Source organism: Geotrypetes seraphini, chromosome 1 (assembly GCF_902459505.1).
Source record: "Geotrypetes seraphini chromosome 1, aGeoSer1.1, whole genome shotgun sequence".
In the NCBI taxonomy this organism is placed as follows: Eukaryota; Metazoa; Chordata; class Amphibia; order Gymnophiona; family Dermophiidae; genus Geotrypetes; species Geotrypetes seraphini.
Window position 1 is genome coordinate 132,808,950 of NC_047084.1, and position 12,863 is coordinate 132,821,812.

A 12,863-nucleotide genomic window follows, 5' to 3' on the forward strand; every position below is an offset into this window, starting at 1 on the left:
TTTAGGGGGCGATAAGATGGCTCATATTCAACTTAGGAAACAGTTTTGGATTTTCCAGCTCCACTCTGTGCAACCCTATGGACTTAATGACAGTATCGAGTGGAACACGATTGTCTAGTGCCATTTTCTTCTGCTGATTGGCTCAAGCGTCTGCTTTCTGATTGGCCTGCTCTCTCATGATGTCTCCCTGTTTGGCTTTTAAACGCAGTGTGCGCTCCGCTCTGTTGGCTCCGCCCTCCTCTCAGCCGGCTCGGACTTTCCTTGTGTTTTCTCCAGCTGTCAAGCAGCGATGGGTTCCTGACGAAGGAATGCTGAGTTTCCGAAACCGGGCTTGGTTGAACCCGGCCATCAGAGGTTTTTGGATCATTGTGCTTTCCTGCAAGATCAATGGACACACTTTTAAAGCTAAGTCTGAGTTTATTTGGGGAGTTTGCTGGTGGGTTCTCCGAGTGGTTTTTCTGATTGGCTTTACCTGTGTGATTATTAGTTACTTCACTGTGGAATTTTCACTATTTTGGTTAAGCACACGTGAGGTATCCTGTGATGGTTGCTCACCTTTGCCTGGAGAATTTCTTCTTTCGCTGACCTCTCACGCTGAGGATACCCCCGCTTCACCAATATTTTTAAATTGAATGAAATTCACGTTTTTGTGTTGTCTCACACAGGTTTGCTAATCGTTAGATTACCACTCTCAGTACTCTTTGACTTGTTCTGCCTTTTGGTCATCTACTATGTTACTATGAGGCTGTGGGTTCAAATCCCTCACTGCTCCTTGTGACCCTGGGCAAGTCACTTAATCCCTTCATTGCCCCAGGGACACTATATAGAGTTTGAGCCCGTCGGGACAGATAGGGAAATATGATAAAGTACCTGAATGTAAACCACTCAGGGTATAAGTGGTATAAGAAAAAGAGATGTTTTTTAACAATTTGTGAAACCTCCTCTAGGAAGTCTCTGTCCTCGAAACCACTGGAGGGCGTTCCAAGCTAAGCCTTTTCAGCCCAATTTTAAAAATGGCGTCCTAAGTTGGGTGGCGGAAGGCGACCTACTATTACCTAACTTATTTGGGGTTAATTGGTTTAATCAGCGCTCTCATTGGCTACAGCAAGTTAAATGGCAGTGCCTACGGGTGCCTTCATAAAGGCCGCTGTTATCCCATCGACGGAGGCGCCTTACGATGCCTAACGCCACTGTCGGCACAGTTAACGCCAGAAGTGGCTTTAGGTGTCATCAGGTGCCTCTGTAGACAGGATTCGTGTGAAAGGTTGGCCTTTGAAACCCTGGCCAACATTTACGGCGCCTACCTTTCACGTAGCCGAGGTTCTGTACTGTAACATCATCTACCTGGGTATTCCAAAGAAAACAGTTAAAAAATTGAGATTAGTACAAAACACCGCTGTTCACTTAATCTTCGGACTGAGAAAAAAAGACCACATCAGCCCCTACTACAAAAAGCTACACTGGTTACCAATTGAAGCGCAAATACTACTCAAATTTGCTTGTATCTGTTTTAAACAAGTCTGGGGACTAGCACCTTCCTACCTGCAAACTCACTTCATCCTACACAACCCCACACGAACATCCAGAAACATAAGAACATAAGAAGTTGCCTCCGCTGAGGCAGACCAGAGGTCCATCTCGCCCAGCGGTCCGCTCCCGCGGCGGCCCATCAGGCCCATTGCCTGAGCAATGGTCCCAGACTATCCCTATAACCTACCGCTACTCTTATCTGTACCCTTCAATTCCTTTATCCTCTAGGAACCTATCCAAACCTTCTTTGAAGCCTTGTAACGTGCTCCGGCCTATCACAGCCTCCGGAAGCGCGTTCCATGTGTCCACCACCCTCTGGGTGAAAAAGAACTTTCTGGCATTTGTTTTAAACCTGTCTCCTTTTAATTTTTCCGAGTGCCCCCTTGTACTTGTGGTTCCCCGTAATCTGAAAAATCTGTCCCTGTCTACCTTTTCTATACCCTTCAGGATCTTGAAGGTTTCTATCATGTCTCCTCAAAAACATCTTTGCCTACCCGAAGATCTCAGGCTGCAGATACAAATCCTTCCTGGACAGAACCTTCATGTTCTAAGCAAATAGACAACAAGTCTGGTTGCGAAACTGCATCAATGAACCCAAACTGACTTACAATGCATTCCGAAAAGCAATAAAAACCGTCCTATTCGACAAATTCATTGACCAAAACAGACCCCCCTCAAACTAAAACAAACCCCCCGTAAACGCTATTCAATCTCCCAGGAAGCTCCAATTTTCATGTATCCTTTACCCATGGATGGACCTTGTTTATGTAACTTTTCTATTTTAGGCTCCTTATCATTCGCTGACTGTCCAGCCTTCTTTCAATGTGAATCGCCTAGAAGTCGCCTGACTATGGTGGTATAGAAAAATAAAGTTATTATTATTATTTTTATAAACAGGTGGTTTTAAGGCAGCCGCCGATAACGGTGCTGTTTGCAGAATCTGGGCCTTTATCTTTTTGAAAAAATGTATTTGTATTGCTTATTTGTTCAATTTTCTCACAATCTATCTAACGTACCTGGGGCAATGGGGGGGATTAAGTGATTTGCCCAGGGTCACAAGGAACAGTGTGGGATTTGAACCCACAAGCTCAGGGTGCTGAGGCTTTAGCACTAACCACTGCACCACACTCTCCCCCAATGCAATCTTAGAAGTGAGCCAATGAAACCATTGTGACATCACTGATGAGGTTGGCTCTTATTGGTGGAATGAGGCATTATGACATCAGGGAAAGGGACTCAAAGCAGTTTACATACAAGTACTTCAAGCATTTTCCCTACCTCTCCCATTGGGTTCACAATCAATCTTATGTACCTGGAGCAGTGAAGGATTAAGTGACTTGCCCAGGGTCCCAGGAAGCAGCGCGTGGAAGTCAGAGACAAATTGTTCCTACTGCAATGTGCTTACCCAGAACAGTCCATGATGTTTTCAAAACCCTCATAAACATTTTCAGCTTCTTATTAAAAGCAAGTGATTCTCTCATCATCAGCAAAAACAAATAAATAAATGAACCATAAAATCCTAACACTTTCATCCCCTTCCCAATCACTGTGTCATAAAAATAACTCTCCCACAGGCATTGCATCATAAGAACAGGCTTTCATGATATGTCCACATGTACAACATATGGAAAGTTTCATTAATGAATTCCAAAGGACCTGGTGAAAAGTTTGGGAGGAGAGCTTCTTTTTCGGGAAGGAGATAATTTCCTGCTGCTCCTTTGGACCGCAGTCTGGTGCCATCAGGCTTCGTTTGCAACCAACCACCCAGGGATTTTTTTTTTAATCTCCCCTCCAAATTCACTTTCCAGAGTAAGTTCTCAGCTGGGAGCTATGCACCAGAACTCATTCCAGAACTCCGGAATTCTGGACGACATAGCAGGCCATTAGGAGTCACCATTTGTGTAATGGTTGGGATTCCCACCCCCTCACAGAGATCATTCTTAAGAAATCATCAACCCAATAGCATATGTACTCTAGATACTAGCAACATTTGTTTTAATATCAGAGAAAGTGTGGATCGGTAGGACCAGTCATAAGCAAGGCAACACAGAAACAGAGAACTATGTCAGCCCATCTGGAGCATCCACTATTTTCTCCCCTCCCTGAGAGATCCAATGTATTCTTATATTCTTATACTAGAAAATCAGTGCCAGAATTATACCTGTGTAGGCGCTTTAAGCCGCTGAATGCCAAAATAGGCGTGGCCAACACAAGAAGTGGCATTAGGGGACCTAAAGCGCCTATGTATATGCAAGATCCACGTGAAGACAGGCATTGGAAATGTAGGCCCTGAAAATCCAGGCCTACATTTCCAGTGCCTATCTTTCACGTCGCCACAATTCTGAAATCAACGCCAATGAGTGATTGACACATAATTGGTGGTCACTTATAAGTTGGCCATCGATATCTATGCCAATTTGAGAATTTGGGCCTCAGTTTACGAAACACATGCCTGTGTGCTACTAAGCAGGCATACATGTCCATGCCTTAAATTTTCTGCTAACGAAAAATAGGCATCTTCAAAGCAGATGGACGTCTCAAAATAGCGAGGGAACCATCCATCTGCTGAAAACATCCCAAATGACGATTTCCAAAAGGAAGAATTTGGATATTTTACACTGCAATTTTTCCAAATAGCAATGGCGCATTGAATGAGACTAGGGCGACCCAAAATGAGGACATCTTTCAGGGATAACGGAACGGGAAGAAATGTCCAAGTCAAAAAAGGGCATTTTTATCTACACCTGTATCAAAATTATGCTCTGATTGAGAAGCTGACCTCTTTGTAGCCTCCTAATAGTTACTGACCCCCATCTACTCCCCTAAGAAGTGAAAATAACAATGGATACCATTAAACCAATTAAGTTAGGCAGTGGTAGGACACCTACTTCCACCTAACAGTGCCATTTTCAGAATCCAGTGTTTTCCTATTTCCATGAAATACTGTTGGCCAATTGGATTCCGAGGCTCTGCTTGCATCATGCATTCTTTATGTGGGAAAGACACATTTGCTGCTGGAATTTCCATTAGCCCCTGTGTATTAATGGAAAGAAAACATGAGATGGGGCTAATAGCTTCTATGTATAAGTTGACTGTAGTGGGAGTTTTGTCCACCCAAAGGATTTTCTAGTGGCTACAAACTTGGCAAGGGGAGAAGACATTTCAGTTTTCAAAGGGGACATAAAGACGCCAACACATGTTTTCAGTTGGGCCTGGGTTTTTAATCAGATTTCACTATCTTTAAGGTTTTTAAAAGTTTGTTTTAAGTCTGGGGATTTGGTGGGTCTACAGCCTTGGTTTGTCTGCCATTTGGCACAGCTTCTCGATCTCTCAGATGGTCAGGAGTAAAGTAAGGTTAAGGAAAACCGTCACATGTTAAGGTGCTCTCAGAAAGTTTTCTTTCATAATTACCAAAGAAACAATTTAAACACAATAACATTTGCAAATAATGTGTTAAGACGGTGATTTAAATTTTGACAAGTCCCAGAAAAATGAACTCTAAGACTCTTAAGACTTCTGGTATTACTGTTTGACATTAAATGCTTTCCAAAATCCTCTTGTTGACTTAAGGAATGACTCATACCGTTATTTTTATTTAATTTTGAATACCTGCTACAGGCTGTTATTGCTATATTATATTCCAGGTTTGGACAGATATCTAAAATTGAATTAGGGCTATCGTAAGAATGTAAGAACTGCCAGCCTTAGTCAGAATAAAAGTCCATCCAACCCATCTCCTTTAAATAAAGTACATAAGAAGCAGGCCACATATAGATTGCTCCAGCACGTGCCTTAACCTCTCATTTCTAACTTCATGGTTAATGATGTATTGATATCCCCTATGGAAATTCTGTTCCAGAAAATATGCTTTGACACAAAAATCCAGATAAGTTCTCACCACATTGTTCCTTCTACAGTTTGATTTTTTACTCCATCAAAAATGACAGACGCCTAGGCCATCCGAAATCTTAGGCCACTCCCAGTGCATTCCAGAATTCATTGGGAGAGAGGCCTAAGATGCCAGTTGGCCCAGGTGCCTAAGGCCCCTCCTATGGGAGGGGTCTTAAGCACCTGGGCCAATAAGAATCTTAGGCCCCTCCCCAATGCATCCCACAATGTACTAGAAAGGGGCAGGCCCACCTTTCTGTGGAGGCATCCCTCCGACCGGCCAAAGAAATAAAGGTACTGGTGGGATCCGGGTGGGCTTGGGGGAGTCAGGGTGGGGGCATGCCAGCAGGGGGGGGAATGTGCATCCCTCCTACCAATGATCTTAGGGGGGTTCCATCAGGAGGGACTAGGCATCCCTCCTACCGGGAGAAGTCTCAGGTAGGAGGGGAGGTTTCTGTCAGGAGGGACTGCTGAGGAATATCTGTTGGGGTGGTGGCAGGAGGAATTGGGCACTACCCTTTCTGCGGACATTTGGAGGTGGGGCTGGCTTAGGAGGTTCCGGCAGGAGGGACTGGGCATCCCTCTTATCGGTTGTCTTGACCAGGGAGAATGGGTTCCCTGCTGCAGCCGCTAAACTGATTCAGGCAGGAAGATTCCCTTGCTGCAATCGGCTAAGCGGCCGCGTCTATTTGAAATGTAGACCAGCATTTTGCTGACCACATTTCAGGTGCCTATCACGGCCTAGGGAGATGCCTAGGGCCACCAAAACTCACCTAAGGCCACTTCTAGGTGAAACCATGCTCATACCTAGCCTTGGGCGAGCTTAGGCAGCCCCACATGCCTCCCTAGGCTCACAAATGTAGGCGACCCTCCTTGGGGTGGGTTGTTTTTTTTAAACATGCATCCCGATTTGCAGGCTAGACAGCAGTAGGACGCTTATCGCTGCCTACAATCGGGATGCCATTAATAGAATTTGCTCCTTTGTAGCCACCATCTCTATACTGAGGCCGTTCCACAAATTCACCATCCTTTCCATGAAGAAATATTTCCTCAGGTTACTTCTGAATCTGTTCCTCTTCAACGTCATCCTATGTCCCGTCATTTCAGAGCTCTATCATATCTTCCCTCTCCTACTAATCTTCCAAAGTATACATATTGATATCTTTAAGTCTGCCTCACACACTTTATGACAAAGAACACTGACTGGATGGTGTGAATAATATGAAGAAAGACCTGCTCTTATATGTATACTTTGGAGGAAACTTTTGGGGTGACCTGAACTGATCACTGTGGAAACCGGCTGCTGGGTTAGATAGACCACTGGTGTGACTCGGTATGGCTATTCTTTTGCTCTTCTGACTTGAGGGCTAGATCTGAAATTGAGAGTTTTGCTTAGCTTGTGTAGTCGAAGAACATCCCTTCACCACTATTCCACTCGTCCTATTGAGTTATTGTTGCCTGGGAACCTTGACCTGGGCATTCGTGGGCTGATGCCCGCCAGGGAGAAAGATAACAACTCTGAAGGTGCAAATTTTAATGCATAATGACTTGTTTCACATATGCAAAACAGCTCATTAGTTTTTATCATGTTTGCATGAGAATTTGACACTGAGTTGTGTGACGGGCAATTTAGGCCTGTTGTTGGCAATTCATGTCGGCTAATAGACCCCTTAGTAAGGCCATAAGAACATAAGCAGTGCCTCTGCTGGGTCAGACCAGAGGTCCATCGTGCCCAGCAGTCCACTCACGTGGCAGCCCATCAGGTCCAGGACCTCTATCTATCCCCTTCTATCCCCTTTTCCTTCAGGAAATTGTCTAATCCCTTCTTGAACCCCAATACCGTACTCTGTCCTATCACACCCTCCAGAAGCTCATTCCAGGTGTCCACCACCCTTTGGGTGAAGAAGAACTTCCTAGCATTGGTTTTGAATCCGTCCCCTCTTCATTTTACTGAATGCTCTCTCGTTCTTGTCGTTTCTGAAAGTTTGAAGAATCTGTCCCTCTCCACTGCTAACTGCCACGAATACTTGTGAATAAATTTTGAAACTACATACAAGCCTTTGGAAAGAGGTGTCCATTAGGCACAATTGTTCCTCGTTCATAATTGATACAATAAAACGTAAAATGTTATTAAGCCCTCTAGCTTAAGCCATTTGCTACCTGCCAACCTGAGTTAGATTTATGAAACCGTGAAGAGAACATCAAGCCTCCTGGCTCGCGCTTCCTTTGCTAATCTGAAGGAAGGAACATTTGAGTCTGGCGCCGAGCCATTTTTCTGTGTCAAGGAATCAATGGGATCACCATATGAAAGTCAGGTGCTGTGACGGAGTCAAAACTTTGGCAAGGATTATTTCATCTCTGTTAGGTTAGCATTTGGAGTTTCTAGTTCTCCTTTTGCACACATTAGGATCTTTTAGGATTAACACTGTAAATAAGAAATATTGCTTTTTAAGCCTGAAGGTGTGTGATGAAGGAAGCTGACTGTTTCTTAATATCTTTCGTCTATAAGACTAGGATATCTTGCCAAGTACACAAGAGATCACACTGAGAGATGAAAGGTATAAGCAAAGCATGCAATATTTGACCATCTTATACATCTCTGGAAGGAAACATTCTGTTTGCTATAGTCTTTTATTAACATGCATGACAAATAGTGAGAATCATTAAAAATATACGCCAAGCCAGTAGTTTTCAAATGTACAGTATTTTAATATCTTATAAACTTTGGGAAGCAGCCTAAGATGGCCATCACAAATTACCTAAAAAACAAACTTACAATGAATGTACCAATCAGATCTCGCTCTGGGGAAGCATAGCCTAGTCCTTAAAAAAGATTTTGGGAAAATTTAAAGATTTAAAGAAGTCTGTATTGGGGAAATTTGTGGGGAAGACTTATTTGTTTACTTAATTTTTACAATGTTTGTTTGTGCTTGAAATTGTGGATGTAAATGTTTTGTACATCGCTTAGATTTAAGCGATTCATTAATTTTTTAAATAATTTTTTATTTAACCCTCTGTTTCTCTAGGGATAAAGATTAGACCCCGTTTATCAAGCCGCGTTAGGGGTTTTTTTTCATCGACCTCTGTGCTAAAAGCTCCAACACTCATAGGATTCCTTTGAGTGTTGGAGCTTTACCGCAGCAGCCAGTGATTAAAAAAAAAAAAAAAAAAAAGAAACCCTAATGTAGCATGATAAAAGGAGGCCTTAGATTGTGAACCCACTATGGACAAAGAAAGTACCTGTATATGATATGTAAACCACTTTCTTTGCACCACAGAAAGGAGATATATACACAGATACATAGAAACATGATGGCAGATAAGCCGAAAGCCTGAAGTCATAATGCCGTTGTTCAGGTCCATGGCGAGACCTCATATGGAGTACTGTGTTCAGTTTTGGAGGCCACATTATCAGAAGGATGTGAAGAGGATGGAGTCAGTTCAGCGAATGTCCACTAAGATGGTCTCAAGACTCAAGGATCTCCCATATGAAGAATGTCTAAGCAGGCAACAGTTATATTCTCTCGAAGAACACAGAGAGAGGAGAGACTGATAGAGACGTTCAAATATCTTAAAGGCCGTACCGAGGTGGAGGAAGATATCCTTTTTCTTACGGGTCCTACGGCAACAAGAGGGCATCTGCTCAAACTCAAGGTTGGGAGAATTCATGGTAACATCAGGAAGTACTGAAGTACTTCTTCATCGAAAGGATGGTCGATCGTTGGAATGGCCTTCCACGACAGGTAGTTGAAGCCAGCAACGTGCCCAACTTCAAGAAATGGGATAAACATGTAGGTTCACTTAAGGGAATTGCTTAGAGGGAGTGTTCTTTTAAGGGGAGGATTCCTTTAAGGGGAGGGTTCTTTTGAGTGGTCAGATGTGTTGGGCTGACGGCCCTTTTCTGCCGTCATACTCTATGTTTCTATGATAAAGGCCAAATGGCCCATCCAAACTGACCATCCGCAGTAACCATTATCTCTTCCTCTCACACCTTCTTGAATTCAGACACAGTCTCTGTCTCCACCACCTCTTCTGAGAGTCTGTTCCATGCATCTACCACCCTTTCTGTAAAAAAGTATTTCCTTAGATTATTCCGGAGCCCATCACCTCTTAACTTCATCCTATGCCCTCTCATTCCAGAGTTTCCTTTCAAATGAAAGAGACTCAACTCATGCGCATTTACATTACATAGGTATTTAAACGTCTCTATCATATCTCCCCTCTCCCGCCTTTCCTTCAAAGAATACAGATTGAGATCTTTAAGTTTGTTCCCATATGCCTTATCACGAAGACCACACACCATTTTAGTAACCTTCCTCTGGACCAACTCTATCCTTTTTATATCTTTTTGAAGGTTTGGCCTCCATAATTGTACACAATATTCTAAATGAGGCCTCACCAGAGCCTTATACAAAGGCATCAATACTTCTTTTCCTACTGGCCATACTTCTCCCTATGCAACCTAGCATCCTTCTAGCTTTCGCCGTCAACTTTTTAACCTCTTTGGCCACCTTAAGATCATCACATACAGTCACACCCAAGTCCTGCTCTTCTGTCGTGCACATAAGTTCTTCATCCCCTAAACTGTACCATTCCCTCTGGTTTTTGCAGCCCAAATGCATGACCTTGCATTTCTTAGCATTCAATTTTAGCTGCCAAATTTCAGACCATTCTTCAAGCTTCGCCAGGTCTTTCTTCATGTTATTCACATCATCTGGTGTGTTTACTCTATTGCAGATATTCGTATCATTTGCAAAGAGGCAAATCTTACCTGACAACCCTTCAGCAATATCATTTATAAAAATGTTAAGAACAGGCTCAAAAACAGAACCTTGAGGCACACCACTGGTACCATCCCTTTCCTCAGAGCGATCTCCATTAATCACTACCCTCTGTCACCTTCCACTCAACCAGTTCCAGACCCAGCCTGTCACTTTGGGACCCATCCCATGGGCACACAGTTTATTTATTAAATGTCTGTGTGGAACACTGTCAAAGACACATCTAGCGCACATCCTCTATCCAATTCTCTGGTCACCCAGTCAAAGAAATTGATCAGATTTGTCTGACAAGACCTACCTCTAATGAATCTATGTTGCCTCCGGTTCTGTAATCCACAGGATTCCAGAAACTTCACCATTCTCTGTTTTAAAAAAGTGTTTCCATTAATTTGCATACCATAGAAGTCAGACTTACCGGCCTGTAATTCCCTACTTCTTCCTTACTTCCACTTTTGTGGAAAGGGACCATATCCACCCTTCTTCAGTACCACTCCCAACTCTAGAGACTCATTGAAAAGGTCAGTCAGTGGAGTTACCAGAACTTCCCTAAGTTCCTTCAGCACCCTCGGATATAAACCATCTGGCCCCATTGCTTTGTCTACCTTTAATTTAGTTAGCTTTCTTTCAGATATTGAAAATTTGTATTGTTTGTATCTAATGTATTTATTTATTCATTCAATTTTCTATACCGTTCTCCCAGAGGAGCTCAGAACAGTTTACATGGATTTATTCAGGTACTCGAGCATTTTTCCTTGTCTGTCCTGGTGGCCTCACAATCTACCTAATGTACCTGGGGCAATGGGGGGATTAAGTGACTTGCCCAGGGTCATAAAGGAGCAGCATGGGTTTGAATCCACAACCCCAGGGTGCTGAGGCTGTAGCTTTAACCACTGCGCCACTCTAGAAATGAAAATGTAGCAAAAGTGAGCCAAGTATAGGACAATGAAGCCATTGTGACATCACTGATGAGGTTGGCTGTTATTGATGGAATGAGGCATTATGACATCACAATACCAGCTCTGCTTATCAGAGGCTGAAACTTTTCACACTATTCATTTATTCAGTTTTCTATACTGTTTTCCTCAGAGGAGCTCAGTAAGGTTTACATTAATTTATTCAGGTACTCAAGCATTTTTCCTTTTCTGTCCTGGGGGGCTCACAATCTATCTAACATACCTGGGGCAATGGGGGGATTAAGTGACTTGTCCAGGGTCACAGGGAACCCACAAGCTCAGGGTGCGGAAGCTGGAGCTCTAACCACTGCACCACACTCTCCTCCAATGCAATATTAGAAGTGAGCCAAGTATAGAGCAATGAAGCCATTGTGACATCACTGAGGAGGTTGGCTCTTATTGGTGGAACGAGGCATTATGACATCAGGGAAAGGGACTCAAAGCGGTTTATATACAGGTACTTCAAGCATTTTCCCTATCTGTCCCAGTGGGCTCATAATCTATCTCAGTGTTTTTCAACCTTTTTTGGGCAAAGGCACACTTGTTTCATGAAAAAAATCACGAGGCACACCACCATTAGAAAATGTTAAAAAATTTAACTCTCTGCCTATATTGACTATATATAAAGTAATTCTCTTGAATAGGAATCAAATAAACACAAAGAAAGTATTTTATAATTACTTTATTACGAAATAAAAATTATAAAATACTTTATTCAGTGCGAAACCTGGGCCTGTTTGGCTGAACACAAAGCTGATATTCTGGCTGGAATCGAAGAAAGACACACACGTAGCTCTTCGTCAACAGCTCTCAGTCTCTCTCTGTATTTGGTTTTTATAGCATACAAAAATAGACAAATATACCCTCCATCCTTTTTATTAAACCACAATAGCAGTTTTTAGCGCAGGGAGCTGCGCTGAATGCCCAGCGCTGCTCTTGACGCTCATAGGCTCCCTGCACTAAAAACCACTATTGCGGTTTAGTAAAAGGTGACCATATTGTAAAATATAGACAGCAGATATAAATTCAGAACTGTGCATAGTAAGTGAAGGGAAGTTTTCATCTCTGGGAATTTACCCAGTTAACTATTAAGTTATTTGGGCAAATTCCTTTGAAAACTGTGGTAATACTGCCTCCACTTTGCTAAATTTAAAATAAAATCATTTTTCCTACCTTGTCTGGTGATTTCTGGTTGCATTTTCTTCTTCTGACTGTGCATTCAATCTTTCTTCCCTTCTATCAGCCTGTATGCTTTCTCTCCTCCACACCTCATTCCCTCCCCCAACTTTTTCTTCCTCTCTCCCTGACCTTTCTTTCTTTTTTTCTGTTTCTCTTCTTTCCTTCTGTTTCCCTGCCTGCCCCCTTTCTTTCTTTCTCCCTGCCGTTCCCCAAGCCACTGCCACTGCCGCTGCCATCGGGGAACAGGACCCACCAATGGATAACAGGCCCCAAAGCCGACGCCGACGCATGCTCTCCCTGACGTCAATTCTACAATCGGAGAGGAAGTTCCGCCCAGCCAGGCAGCGATTGGCTGGCCCGAACTTCCTTTCCGACTGCAGAATTGATGTCGGGGAGAAGAAGACTTATCGGCTCGATAGATTAGATCGCCAAGACAAAGTGAGTCCTGGGTGATCGACTCACTTTGCCTTGGCGAGCTACTGGCGCCCCTGCCTCGGGCCCCCTGTCAGCTCCGGGCCCGGCGGCCCTGCGG